A 14,632-nucleotide genomic window follows, 5' to 3' on the forward strand; every position below is an offset into this window, starting at 1 on the left:
GAGGCAGGGATCCCAGGGATCCCAGTGCCCTGTGCACACCCCACACCCACAGAGGCAGGGATCCCAGGGATCCCAGTGCCCTGTGCACACCCCACACCCACAGAGGCTGGGATCCCAGCATCCCATGCCATACTCCAGATGCAGCAGCACTGGAGAGCACAGGGCAGAGCTGGAGGCAGGACACTGTGTCTGAGCTCCAGCCACATTTAGGGCAGAGTGGATCGTTTGGGTCCTGCAAAAGCACATCACCATTGCAAAACCAGAACTTGCTATCAATGGAAAAGTGTCTTCCAAAGTGGCAGCTCCCAGATTTCCAAACAAACCCGCCACACAGCTCAGGCAAGGAAGGGACCCTGGCCCCTGGGCGGGCCAGCATCTGCTCCAAGGCCAGCTGTGGATTCCAAGGGAGTCCTTTAAACTGGCTTTGGAAGCCCAAATGAACAATAAGCCAAGCGCAAGGCAGATCAAACACGTGGTGAAGACACCCAACATAACACAGACGTAACACCTGGTTCAGGTAACAGAGTCAACAGAATCCTCACGGTTTGTAGTCACAAAGTCCCAGCACTGCAAAATCCACCCTGAAACCCCAATGCCTGTTCCACTTCCACAGCTGACATCGCTCTCTCCTTTCTTCCTAAGCAAACTGTGTCCTGCCAAATCCTTCCTGTATGGCCTGACAGCAACGTGGGGTGAAGTTCTGTCCTGGGACTGTCGGGACAGCAGCTGCAAGGAGCCACAGGGAGAGAAGAACCAGCCGAGACAACCCCAAACCCCACAAGGAGCCCTGCAGGCACGGGCTGCTGGGAAATGGCCTCAGCCCCCAGTGCCACCACGGAGCACAGGCTGTGGCAGACAGAGTGAGCCCATCACTGCAGGAACTTCGGGCTGCGTTTCATCTCCATATGACACAGACATGGGAACACGAACCACGAGAGCAGCTCAGACTTTCCCGATGAGATCAGAGGCACCCAGATATCGCTGACAGCCCCAGTGGCCCCCTGCCAAGAGCCCAAGGGCTGTACATATTTTGCATGTACCTCACCAGATTCCTATCAAAAGAAAACATCCATAATACTGGATCACAGTTGTGCCATCCACAACAGCCACGCACGAGCTGAATTCACCCACAGCTGTGTCTTCAGAAGGAGAAATGTGCATTTAAAAGCAATAATTCACAGCTTGCTCTTTAACTGAAGCTCACACAGAGGAGGTGCAACCCCCAGCAGCCCCACAAAGGCATTCCCTGCGTCAGAGAGCGACAGCCTTGGGCAGTCCTTTCTTATGGTCTAAACTTGGTTGCCAGAATTCAGCAGATGGAAGCCAGCCACCAACTCCATTTGGTACCGACCTGCAAATGCACAAGGCACACATCCCCACTTTGCAGCTCCAAATACGTGTCAAAGTGCCACCCAAAAGACCAAACGTCTCGGATCCAAGTGACCGCAAACACAGAAAGAGTGAAGGATGGGATACTGGTTCTTCTGTACTCATGTACAAAATCACAGCACTGCTGAGCAAGAATAAAACCACCATACAAAAGGCAACTACACAGTGTAAAGTGTCCTGGAAGTTTCTCCTTGTCAGTAACTCTTACATCTCACGAAGATCCAACCCCTTGGTTCTTAAGAGAAAAGATAGCAAAGCACGAGTGTCATATAAAAATAAATACAGCCTGCTCCCAGGGAACAGGGACACGACAAGAGGAAACAGCATCAAGCTGTACCAGGGCAGGTTCAGGTTGCATACTGGGGAAAATTCCTTCATGGAAAGGGTTGTCCAGCCTTATCACAGGCTGCCTGGCACTGTCCAGGTGGAGTCCCCATCCCTGGAGAGATTTAAAAGTGGTGCAGATGTGGCACACTGGGTTAGTGGTGGCCTTGGCACTGCTGGAAGAATGGTTCGACTTTGTGATCTTGGAGGGCTTTTCCAAACAAACCACTCGGTGACTCCACGTGGGCAGCATGGAATCAGAACCCCGCTGTGGCTGCAGGAGGCAGAACAGAAGGCACTTGCCCCAGTGCAAAAACTCGGGCTGTGTGTAGGCATTGCATCAGTTCAGGGGCCTTCGGCAACACCACACCGACAGAGGGCTTACTCAAACAACCAAGCAAGCAGAGACACTTTTAAATCGATCTGCAACTTCCCAGCGCCTCTGAAGACACATGTGTATCTCTCCATATCGTTTGTTGCCTTGCGGGGTAAATAAATCCACCGGGAGGCAACTCTCAAGGGTTAGCACTGCCGCATGGAACCGCCTGCCCCGGCCGAGCCCGCACACAGCAGCGCCGCTCCCAGCCCTCGTTCACAAAGTCCGTCCCCTCACCGTCCCTGCTAGACACGAGTCAGAGCTGGAGACAACCCTGAACGCCACCGGGCCATTCTAGAGGCCCACAAAGCGAGGAAAATCCCCAGCAAAGTCTGGTGACTTCACCCGTGCTGAGGCGGCGAGGAGAGCGCCCGGCACATGCTGCTGCCAGGCTGCCACACCTTCCCCCGGAACGGGTCTCTCCCCAAAGACAGTGCAGCACAAAACTGCCAACCAAGGTACAGACTCCACACAAAGAGAACCCCTGCAGTTATCCAGCCGCTGCGATAAAGTCCCAAAACACAAATATCCTCAACTGAGAGATCATCGGGAATTGCCTGTAAAAGCCGTTTCGGAACAGTTTCAGTAAAAAGGATTAAAATAGCCACACGAACCCAAAATGCACCCAGTAACAGCGACTTACTTTGAACTTCCTGAAAGCCCCATGTCTCCGAGCCTCCAGCCAGCGTGTTTATTCCAGATGTTATCAGGGCAGCGTGTGATGGAGGAGCCCAGGCAGGAACACAACTCCAGCCCTTTGGGATTGCCCGTCACACAGGCCTGTCCTGACGGGGGGAAACCCGGCACGGACACTCAGCCCAGTGCGCACAGCAAGGGCACAGCCTGGCACAGCAGCAGTGCCACCAGGACACGGCCCTGCCATGGCCCCGAGCAGCTCCGGCCCCAAAGCCCCGGCCCGGGGTGCCAACACAGCGCCAGCCCCCCGGGAACCCCGCACCACCCCCTGCTCTCCAAATAAACATCCTCTGCCCCAGCGCCGCGCCGTCATCCCTGCGAGAAACTGAGACGCGTCGACTCGCGGTCTAAATGAGATCACTGACTGCTAATCATTTTCAAATGCTTTTTAGTAACTAGTTAAATATTACACAGCTCGCCTGTTCAGAGTTTCTGCGGAGCACTCCGGCCAACCAAAACAAACATGTCCAAATACAAATCTTTGGCTTGATTATCACCAACAGAAGTCCTATTTTTTCCTTTAAAAAAAAAAAAAAAAAAAGCAAGCTTTTTTCCCTGGTTTTCCCTATTTTTCTTTACACAAACTTTAAATACTCATTTCTGTGCTGCAGAGAAGCCTGGGTCTGATGATGTGCACAGCTTTTAGTGACCATCTCTCACTGGGGCACACCCTGCTGCAAGATAACAATGTCGTCTAGTTCCTACAAACGCATTAATTAAGCAGCATCTCCCTACAGTCTGTGTTTTCACACATGCAGGGACCTCGAGAGGTGCAAATGCTTTTGACTCTCAGTCCCTGACGCTATCAGGCCAGGTCACCCAGAGCCAAACTCAGAGTGAGGTGGAGGCCCTGCTGGAGCTCCCTCGGCCACAGCACTCTGCAGGTGACCCCTCAGCTGTGTTGATATTTCCCTCCAGTGAGGACCCTCATTTGCACATCAATAATCCTAGCGAGATTAAACCTGAGGGTAAACCTGACCCTCCAGAGTAATTTTCACAGGGTCACCACTGCAAGAATATTCTGCTTCTGCCCTTTAGCCCAAGCATCCTACCCTGAGTGCAGTTTGGGGTATTTTGATAAATATTACACTAAGAAAAGTTTTGATGTTTTTTTTAAATCCATTTCATTGCATTGTCAGAATAATACAATGGCATGACACAGCAAACACAGCCACTAGTTAAAACAGAACCATCAAAGCTGGAAATACTACAAACATTTATGGGTGTTTTTGGTGTCTGTCTATAAATCCATAAACCCGAGCAGGACAGGAGCAGGAGAGGCACAGAGGAACACAGTACCGTGGCAGGGCTACCAAGGAGAGACAGGAGAGCCTGGCTGCACACCTCCAGCTCACTGCTGAGGGATGACGCCGGGATTAGAGCAGCATTCTTCTGCAGTGATGGGCTGCTACAAAGTCGGAAAGGTTAAGGGACATGGAAAAGTCAGGTGTTCATCCTGCAGCCCACTTAGAGCTTAACTGCTCCTGGCCTCAGCCAGCCAAAGAAAGTTAACCAACATTTATAGAGCAGTCAGACTGAGAACAGCAGTTCCCGACACTCCAAAGGCACAAGTCATGGAAGAGTATTTCCTCTCAGCAGAGCATTTCATTAACTGTTACTCTGGAGTGCTGAAAACTGAATGCAGTCAGCAATCCCAAGAAGAAGGAAACACCCTGCTGCATGAGAAAGTCAAATCTTCAGAGATTGTACTAGACCACCCCAGAATTTTAGCAGTACTGTTCCACAGTTTGGTCCTGCCTGTTTGGACAGGCCGGAGGCACATGATTCTGTTCTTGAACCCAAGATACAAACAAAGCAGGTGTCCTAGTCCAGCCCTGGTGTCCCCACTAGCACTGTGCAGATGGGACGCTCAGGAGCAGGGCTGTGCAGAGCCTCATGAACTCCAGGAACAGTGAGGGGCACTCATCATTAAGGACAATGCGACCCAAAGCCGACTTGAAGAGGACACTAAGGTGAACTCCAGCTCAGGCTTTTCTCCATCCTTGAACCCTCCAGTGGTATTTCTGTTCTTCCCACATCAGCAACGTTAACCTCGGTGGTGCAGTTCACGGCTTTACCCTGTTCTCTCCCTCCACCATGATCCTCTCCCTCAAAGCATCCTGCACGCTGTGCCCCTTTCTCACCTGAGGCTTTGTAAGGTACCACAGCCTCCACCACAGGTCTGTTCTCCCCGTATCTTACCTGTGGCAGTCTCACCTGGGACACTGATCCATCTAACATCCAAGCCTGTGCGCTAAAACAGCTCGAGGACTTCACAAATCCCTTTGTCCTGGCATTCCTGAGTTGCTGTCACAGCTGTGTCTACTTTGACCTCTCAGGCAATCCCGTGTCCCTCCTCGTACAGGGGCTCCCCATCACAGTCCCAACCACTGTCCATCACTGCCTGCTCTGCACCCCTCGGTCCAGCCATCAGGCACCTGGTCACCTCTCCAAACACCAAATGCATCCCAGTTACACACAATACTGACACTTCTTTCCAGACCTGTTTCAAGCATTCCCTTTCCACCGATTTAGCTGCATTCTGTCAAACTCACACATCTCACATGGCTTTGCCAAGCCTGACTGCAGATCTTCAGAAAACCATTCCACAGATTCACACGTTCTTTGGGTTTAATTGCTGCTGCAGAAGCCAAAAGCAGCCAGTCTCACACCCCTGTTTAACAGGTAAGCTCCCGTGGCTGGCCTCACACACACTCAGCTGCAGATGTGAAGCACAACGAAAACGAAAGCTCTTCCAGGACCAGCCTGGCTTTGGAGCTCTGCTCAAGAGCAACACACCCCTGAGCAGCTGGGAACAAGGCCACACTCTCAGTTCCAGGGAGCTTTTGACACACATCCTCTGGTATTTCCAAGGTCCAACATCTCTGCCATGGCTGTGACTGTAACACACTGAGGACAGCGCCTCAAAGACCACCTTCACCAACTGCTCCTGAGCACAGCAAGCACCCAAAGGTGCTTTGGGCAACAGCCCTGCTCACCCATGGGCTGTGATGGAGGAAGGGACCATTCTGAACAGGACACAAGGCAGCACTTGCTCACACAGAGCAAGTGACATTCCACTCTTCTTCCAGCAACATCAAGCCATTTTCCTCAGAGGAAAACTCAAGGAGCGAATGTACTGCCCACAAATAACTTGCAATACAAACTGCTCCTGCAAAGGGCCAAAAGGCACTAAAGCACTGTCAAAGGCACGAGGAAATAAATTTTGGATACTCTGGATAGTAACTGTCATCAGCCTGTCAGCAAGGTAATGCTGAAGGAAAGGTCCAGCAGTCAGTACAAAAAGGTTTCCATGTCCCTACCACTCACTGCTCAGTGGAAATGGAAAGCCAGGTTGGTCAACAAGGTCAGATCTGACTTCGCAGAAACCTTCAGCGTTTTCACTCATCTTCTGGCCACAAGACAGACTCTTCTGGGTTTCATGCTCTAAAAATTTCCACTCCAAAATAAAAGAAAAAAGCAGCATCAAAAACCTATCCCAGGTTCTTACCAGGGTGGCTCTAATTGTGAGGGCTCTGAAGTTAGCAGGAACACAGCTGCAGAGAGAAAGCAGAAGCTGCCTTGTCTGCCTGTGAGCATACAATTAGCCCAGGAATCATCTGAACTTCAGATGGACTAGACACTAAGAAAATCACAATAAAATGGACTGAGGCATCCAAAATTATTCTCAGAAAATAGGCCAGACTGGGCATGAAAACATCTGGGCTTGGCTTGAGTCATGAACCACATGAGCAAGACAGCCCAGTGCTGCCTGCGGGCCCAGGAGAGGAATGTGAGCAGCACAAAGGTAGGCAGCAGCAGTCTCCCACACCCAGATTCCCTTCCTGCATCCTCCTCCACCCAACATGCACCAGGCCCTTTACTCTGACGTGTCTTGGGCATCCCAGCCCAATGGGATTTCTCAGGATGGTATTTCTGGGGTGTCAGGTCATGCACACACAACCACAGCTGGTCAGCCAGCCATCTCCAGACACACACTCCCCTTCTGGGACATGAACCAGGCCAAAAAGGGTTAAACCATTCCAGTCCTGGCCTGTGCTGACACACGTGTCCAGCTCCAAGGATCCTTTATTCTGCTACACCTCCCTCCCAGAGCCTGGTTCCAGCACCTTACACAAACTGAGGAGGACAAGTTCACCCCGAGTCTCAGCAGCAAAGAGCCAAGACTAGAGATGCCAGAAGGACTGCAGCAGCCCAGCTCCTCTGTCCCTCGGGTGAGGCAGTGTCTGCACTATTCCCTTCCAGCTCTGCAGTGTTAAGAAGAGAATTGAGCATTCTCACCAGAACTGCTCTCCAGGGCCAGAAAGCCTCAGGGGGCTCCAGGCCACCGGGGGAAAGACAGGAATGGGGATGGGCCTCGACCAGAAACTGTTACTTCCTACACTCAGTAATGAAAGAGGGGAAAAAAGGAAAGAAGAAGGAGGAAGTCAACAGAAATTCAGTGATTGATTAAAAATAATCTGCTCATACACTTTAGAAATGAGCCTGACAGGACGAACAGGTATGAAAGAGACACAGGGCACAGTATATTTATGCATTGAATATAACACAGAAAAGCAATAGACTATTATACATATGACCTATGGACTAATCCAAGGAATCCCTTCTCTGGCCACCACACGTACTCCTAACATGCATTTCAGCACTCTTGCTTCAGAGTGGACTGTCCTTGCTCCCCTCACTGGAAGGTGCCACCACATATGGCTCCAAGCTGCCCAGAAGGGGCTGAGAACTTCACGCCCAGGTTTCAGGACAGAGCACATTTGCCATGCACCAGGAACAGAGCTTGCAATTCAGTCTCCTCCAGAAGAAATCCAGCACACACCTGCCCAAACCACTCTGCAACTCACAATAAATGGAGCTCCTGGCAGGGACAAGCTTCAAAAAATCCGCGGGTGCTGCAAGACAGAGGCCCAATGCAGGTAGGAGGCACAGAGCCACCTGACCCCAAAGGCACGTTTGCCCTTCCCCTCAGCTCTGCACCCCCCAAAGCCCAGAGGCAGCTGCTGAGGGCAAGCAGGACACCAAGAGGGGTAAGAACGAACTTTGAACAGGAGAAGGGCGGCTGCGCACCCCAAGCAAGGCAGTGCTCAGCGCAGGGTGGCGGCCCCAGCCGGCACCAGGCACTGCTTTCCAGGGACAGCGCCCTGGCTCCCCAGCACTGCACACACCAGCCATGAAGGTTTTATCTCTGCCTTTTCCTGTCAGCTCAGATCCAGACAGGCTGACTCTGTTAACATTAGAATGCTTATTTTTCCCCGATCCACTATCTCTAAGCCAAAACAACATCTGGAACTTCAGCTTGCCATACAAAGAGAGACAGATAATAACTGGAAAAAGCCACACATCAGCTTCCCAAGTTTTATACATTTCTGCTTTTATCTGAACTTCCCACATGTACCTTCCAAAACAGCTCCACAGGGAGAAGAACCGAGTCTTTCACAGAGACTCCCAAACACAATGTAATGCCCCTTCCATTTCAGAATAACCTCAAATGGTTATCAGAAAAATAACAGGAGCAAAGCCGATAGGCAAGTTTAGAGTAAGAATTTACCATCTGCTCCTTACACAAAAGAGAGGTGACATACCAGCGACCTAGAAAAGGAAATTAAACAAAGAATATTACTGGTGTGTGTTACTTGATAAAGTAATGGAAGAAAAACCTGGCGCCATTTCAGACTACATAAAGGTCCTACTTTAACAGACAGCTGTCTCCAGTGTCATTTAAGTGTGCTTTTTGCTTAGATCATGGTCAATGAATCATGAAAATCAATACAGATGGAAAACATAAAACCACGCTGCAGACAGGCTCAGCAGTGGAGCGTGTACCAACTAGCACCAGCCCCGGCTGGAGAGAGACATGCCAAATAAACACAGACTAGTTTTTCCAACAACATTTATTTAACTCTTAGTAGTTAATTAACAGAAGTCATGACTACTGGTTATTTGCTAACCAGCCATCCCACTGCAGTTACACACCGCAGGCTCTCCCAGCCCAGTTCAGGGCCAGCAGGGCCAGGCCATGGGGCCGAGATGTTCACCAGAGTGACCCAGCACATGGAGCTGCCTGCCAAGGCCAGCCACTGCTGGGACAGCCCTTCCCAAGGCCACGCTGCTGCCTGCTAGGCAACCAACGCTCTCAGAGCAGGAATTTTCATTTCCCAGCCCCCCTGGATGAGTTACCCCACTGCTGGTCCCGGGCTGCAGGAAGCTGCCGTGCTGCTGCCAATCGCAGCATTATTTTGAGCTGACAATCATGTAAAACCAATTTGAATGGCCAAAGCAGAATGAAGTGTATGTTTTCAGGAACAAACAAAACAAGTGTCACGGGTTTCTGTGCCCAGCGTCAGAGTTTTAACATAACACAGAGTGGAACCCAATTAAAACAGCTCTCTTTGAAGGGACTCGGCCGTGCTGCAAGTGCAAGGACAGAGAGCCAAGCCCCACATTGCACCAATGCTTTGACAGTCTCATAGCAATGACCACCACTTCAAACACACAGCCCATGCCAGCCCCAGGGAAGCAACAGCAGCATAAGCTCAAAATGGTAATTTGCTGCTGAATACAGACAGAAACTCTATGCAACCCTCAGAAATTAGTCATGTTTTAGCAGATTTTTGCTTCGCACCCAGCTGTTGCTTGTTCACAAGGCACCTACTCACGTATTAGCCATTTCCCCTCCGAAAAGCAGGATTAACTCACACCAATGGCACTCAGCAGCAGTGACACTTGGCCCACGCAGCCCCTGTCCCCCCGGGTCCCCAGCCTGCCCCGCAGCAGCCAGGCACTCACTCCAAAGGAAGCTGAGCACTGCCAGCAAACAAGCAGACCTGAGCTGAATAAACAAATTCTCTATCAATGCTTTTAATACATTCTTTTTCTGACAGCAGGCTGAAAAAACCAGGAATTACTAAAACATCTCCAAAACCTCCAGAACTGACTGAATAATATGAACTCACTTGACAGTATGAGCTGGGAAAAACAGAAGTCACCCCTACTGATCTGCACAGCCCTTTGTCTGGGAACAATCACCACAAACATGGACAAGACTGAACTGCTTTGTACCAAAGCTTTGGGCTGACACTGTGGGCTGATGGCCAGGACTTCCTGCATGTCCCTCTCACCATTTTCAGGACAGATCATCCAACATTCCTCATGGCTTCCCACGGCAAAGGTAATCACAACCTGGGCTAGCGGAGCTTGAAGCTAAAACCAGTGAGCCGCTATTGTGTGAACTTGGTTCTTGGTTGGGTTTGTTCCTCATGAGGAGACATTTATGCAGTCAAACAAAATCTGCTCTGCCTAGGATCTCCCTGAATTCCAAGCACACTGCAGCAGCATACTCCCAATGCCCATTCCATGACCATGCAGGAAACTGAACTGCAGCTACCTACACAAGTTACACAACGAAACCACTCAGCCAAGAAAAGCACTTTGGTTTTGTCTCTTTTTCTGTTCCCATTCTTAACACTATGATCTTCTGCACTGACTCCAGGTTCCTCAAAGCGATCATTTGGGGAAGACAAGGGTTGCTGGACACCAGTTAACACTGACCTACTGTACAAACACACTGCTGCAAGAAACCCGACCGCTAGCAACCGAGCTTTAGCTCAGAGCTCTGCTAAGAGATGACTCCTCACCCACAGCTGCTCAGAGGGACACCTATTTTTGGACCTGTAACTGTACATTACCTCCTCCAGCAGCAATAAACCCCACATGTCCCTGCAGCGCTGAGGGCTCTGGAGTCCTGCCACTGCCCCACCTCCGTGCACCCAGAGGCAGACAAGGCTCCTCAGCACCACAGGTAAGCCTGGAGAACCAGGCAGCTGCTGTCTGCAAACTGCTGGCAACACAAACTCCAAGCACAGCCTCTGCTCCACGGCCTGTATTTGAGCAAACACAGCCTCAGCTCACCTGCCACCAGGTGAGGAGGAGAGGGCAGGAACTGCTTGAACAGCTCTGCTGTCGCCCATGCAAAGGCCTGAGATGTCACTGCACCGTGACAGGGGTACCAGCAGCACCAGCTCGGAGCAGGCAGGACAAGCCACAAAACAAACCCAAAAACACGGAGTTCCCACAGCAGGGCTGCAAAGGAATCAAACAGCTTCAGAATAATTCTGTGGTAAACTTCCCGGGGGCAGAGTTGCCAAACTAGCAATTCTAGGGAGGGCTGGACAAGCCAGAGCTCTCTGCAGGTCTGCACGGCTCCCTGGGAGAAAGCAACCCCTGGCCACCCGAAAATCCAGCCAGGCTGCCCAGGCTGCTCCCGGGAACACCACAGTGACTGACTCCAGCACCACCTGGAGCATTTCACTCCACTTGGGCAGGGATGTACTCAGGATGGACGAACTTTGGACTACGACCAGGAAAAAACAGCTACAGAAATGAAAAATAAACCCAACTGCGTAATTCTGTAAGCATAATGATTCAAAATTCAAGGTTTAAAACAAACAAAACAAAAAAATCCCCCCAAAACCCACACACCTGGAATTTTACCTGGTTACCTGAAATTTTCAAAACAGCATTTTACATTTTGCACAGGCGGGATATTCATTTCGGGTCTTGGTGCGTATTTAAATGCTTCCAAGTTGATCAAGGTGATTTAAGTTAGGAAGTCGAATATAATTTAAACAACCAGTTTTAGATCTGATTTTGTACTTATTTTTGTTCTTTTCTTAATTGCTGTTGAAGACAAATGAACATCTTGTTAAGATAACTAAATACAGTCTTTAAAGACCATTTCCCTCTACTCCAACACCCAAAAACTCAGGCCCCCATTTTTTATGGAAAAAGACACATTTGTTTTGACTGCTCACTCTTAGAAATTCAATACTTTAAGGTTTAGTTTTAACTGGAAAACAGACTTACAGTGGCCTGACTGTGCTAATTATGCAAGGAAAGTTCTTTTTGCCAGTAAGGTCCCATCAGCAGCCCAGGACACAGGAGCTGCAGCTGCTGAGGCAGCCAGGTGCCAGGTGAGCTTGTCTGGTGCCCTGGGCAGGGGAGACAAGACCACTCTGCTCTTCTCAGCCCATGGATCAGCTTTGCTGCTTTTGGGAGTCCCTGTGCACGGCCCCACCAGCCCACGCACCACCCTGACAGTGTGCAAGAGCTGGAACACTGCAAAAATCTGACGTGTTAGACTGGGAGGGGGTGTTTAATCACCTTTAAACCCTCCTCACGATGCAGCTGGGCCGAGCATTTAACGAGCTTTATTTAGCATTTGCTGTGGGTTTTTACGAAAAACAAGTAAACAGAAACACAAATTAAATTAAACCCCAAACAGTTCAGCCATTTAAAGTAATTTTAACTTTTATACTCCACACGCACAACCCTGAAGGTGCCACCCATTTCTGCAGGACCTTCAGGGGAGGATCAGCTCAGCAACGAAAATCTCATTAATTCTCAAATCTTCCCAAAAAGGTCCAAGTTTTAGCTTGCTAGTTTTAATTCAGAATAAAATCAGATGTTGGTTTTTTTTTTTCATGTTTTACATGGGAAATATTTACTATGCTCCTTTACTGTATTTAAACATTTTAAATTATTTTAACAGAGAAGACATGTTCCTAGTGGGTTTTTCGTTTGTTTGTTTTATAAGAAAGTAGCCTTTCAAGATCAGAGAATCAACACAATATCCCTTTGAGATCAGATACTCAAATATTTCCTTGGTGTCCCAGGAAACTGACCAGCCATTCCACCAGAAAACCCACCCTCATGCTCAGCTCTAACTCATACTGGCCATACAACCCTGCTTCCTTTGGCCTTGGTTTGCTCCTTGGCACAGTAGCTACCGTGTCCTCTTGACCCACAGTTATCTCCCAAAAACAAGGTAACGCATCAAGCACTTTTTCCCTCCAGCTGTGGTCCCAAGAACAACTTGGGTAAAACCTGCAAGCTGCACTAAGCTGTCAGCTAACACACACACACAGACATATTTCTAACAATTATGGCGTGCAAGTGTTTTTGGCTTGTCCGACACTCATTTTTTAATTAGCATGTCTTTATGAACTCAAGTTCAGAAGAATGCCTCTTTCACATACAAGCAAACACATCTGTGGGACTGAAACAAGATCAATCATGTCAAAAAAGCCCTAAAATTTTTGGAAGAATATTTCAGAACTTTGAGAAAAAACCCCCACATCTGGTGTCCTTTCCCAGTGCTGGCACAGCAACCGCTCAGAGAGTTCATTCACAGCCTCTGGGGCACCGCTGTCTGTGGCTTTGCTTTGGGTTTACTTCCCTTGGGGCTCCCACTGGCCAGCACTCCAGAACAAACCTTTTCTGCGGGGTGAGCCGTGCTGCCGAGGGGTCCCAGCCCCACCAAGGGCTGTGGCCTGCAGCCCCCACAGCCAGGAGCTGAGCCTCACACAAGGAAAAGCTGTAAAGACCACAGCCCCACCCCGTGAGACATCACATGTGCCCCGGAACTCCTCGGCAAGGCCACCCCAAGGCAGACACGGCACTCCTGTGCCATCGTGTCTCCCCCGACCTGCCAGCAAGGACCTTGCCACGATGCCAGGGCACCACAGCCACCAGGCAGCCGCGGTCACCAGACCCAGGCAGCCCACGCCAGACCTCACTGACGTGCTTCCAGCCAGTTTTATCCACACTCCCAGAGCAAGAACCATGTCAGAGGTGAACAGCACCGATTATCAGCTGACAGGCAGTTCCTTACCTTGTCAGACACTCGGCCACGTGCCTGCCCCTTTGCCATTCCCTCCTCTGACAGCGTCCCACTCCCACAAAGCGTCCCTGAGTGTCCCTCTCCCACACCAAGCCCTAGTTACCTGTACCTGTAATGGGGGCCAAACACCATCTGGGCTCTCCAGAGCTCTCCTTTAGGAGACACAACAGCAGGGACCACCTCCACTCCCAGCACAGGGGCTCCTCACCCCAAAAACCCTGCAGCCCCAGAGCCAGGGCCGCTTTCAGGTCACAGGCATGTGAGTTCCTACCAGGAGGAGCCCAAAAGCTCTGCACGAGGCTCCTTTCCTCCCAGAAAGAACAAGGGCTGGCCAGTTTGTTTGGCTCAGTCACCTGCGGAACACACACCCCTGAAGAAGCACACACGCTCCTCTTTTCCCAATTTCCATCACAGACAGCAAAAACTGTGAATCTCTGTCTTCAAGAAGGGAACCTGTTGATGTTTTCACTCAGGTCTCAGAAGAGCCATCAGGTACCAGGAGACAAACACTGCAGCCCTTCCACTGCTGCCAGGAACCGTTCTCGCTGCTCCTCGCGGGAGCAGTGCAGGCACTCACAGGAAACTCGCTGTGGCCACACAGGACTGATGCTGCAGAGCAAGAACAATGATGACAGCAGCCTCTGAATTGCACCTACCTCACATCGGGCTCCAAACACAAGTGAGCTCTCAGGACGCCTTTCTCCTGCCCCCACCTGTGCTGCTGTGCCGGGGCTCTGCGCGCCCAGCCTTGCGGAACAGCTTCCAGTTAATTCACCTTTTCCATTTGCTTTACCCCACTCCCCAGAGCTCCATATCCACTAGGTATTTATTTTAAAGCTAAGCCAAAACCATTCAAACGCTAACACTTCAGGGCCTTCAGTCCTCCTGGTTGCACACAGTAGGGCTTCTTTTAGAATAAAGAGCGTCCACTTTGGGAACTAAACCAACGTAATTATAATTGGGCTGCGTGTCAAGGTTTTACAAATCCCCAGACTGGAAATAAAGTAGGTTTTACTCCTCACAGATCCTTTGTTACAGAGGGCATAAAACTGCACTGCAGCCTCAGGAACACCAATTCCTCACCAGAGATCCCAGGAACTGTGTAAGAAAACTGAGCTTCAAAATCCAGTTTGTTGTTCTGG

At 50.2% G+C, this 14,632-nt stretch overlaps 1 protein-coding gene across 3 annotated transcripts in view; it reads right to left on the bottom strand.

Moving 5' to 3' along the window:
- Positions 1-14,632, bottom strand: part of ACVR1 (activin A receptor type 1) — a 45,642-nt gene that overhangs the window by 22,135 nt on the left and 8,875 nt on the right. The window contains exon 1 of one of the 3 annotated variants that reach the window (XM_066190500.1): positions 14,574-14,593. The exons of the other annotated variants lie outside the window; for them this stretch is intronic. The gene's annotated coding sequence lies outside the window, so the exon portion shown is untranslated. Of the gene's footprint in view, positions 1-14,573; positions 14,594-14,632 lie in introns of those variants that run through there. 3 annotated transcript variants of the gene reach the window in all.

Source organism: Chamaea fasciata, unplaced genomic scaffold, assembly GCF_029207755.1.
Source record: "Chamaea fasciata isolate MVZ Bird 193981 ecotype frontalis unplaced genomic scaffold, bChaFas1.0.hap1 SCAF_8, whole genome shotgun sequence".
Classification (NCBI taxonomy): Eukaryota; Metazoa; Chordata; class Aves; order Passeriformes; family Sylviidae; genus Chamaea; species Chamaea fasciata.